Genomic DNA, 371 nt, shown 5'->3' on the forward strand with positions numbered 1-371 from the left:
GTAAGGTAGCAATTATTAGGTCATTTGAGGAAGAAGCAGCACCAACAAGAAACTGTACAGTTCCAGTATTGGAGAACACTTCTTAGGCTCTTCACTGAATGAGGATCCAAGTAAAAGAAATGATTCTCTGTCACTTCTGCAATTGGTAGCCCTCGAGAACAGGCCTCAGCTCAGCATATCCACCTCCATCAGCCGCCGGGACAGCAACCCAGCAGCGGCTCCTGGGAAGAGCTACTCCATGAGCCAGGCAGACGGGGAAGTCAGCAGTGGCAGCGGAGCTCTCCTTTCCGCCACAGGAACCCCCCTTCCTCCATTCCTCTCGCCCCCAAAAGACACCTCCCACATACCGCAGCCGCGAGACACCGCCGCCT

This window comes from Charadrius vociferus, unplaced genomic scaffold (assembly GCF_000708025.1).
Source record: "Charadrius vociferus isolate BGI_N301 unplaced genomic scaffold, ASM70802v2 scaffold220, whole genome shotgun sequence".
Classification (NCBI taxonomy): domain Eukaryota; kingdom Metazoa; phylum Chordata; class Aves; order Charadriiformes; family Charadriidae; genus Charadrius; species Charadrius vociferus.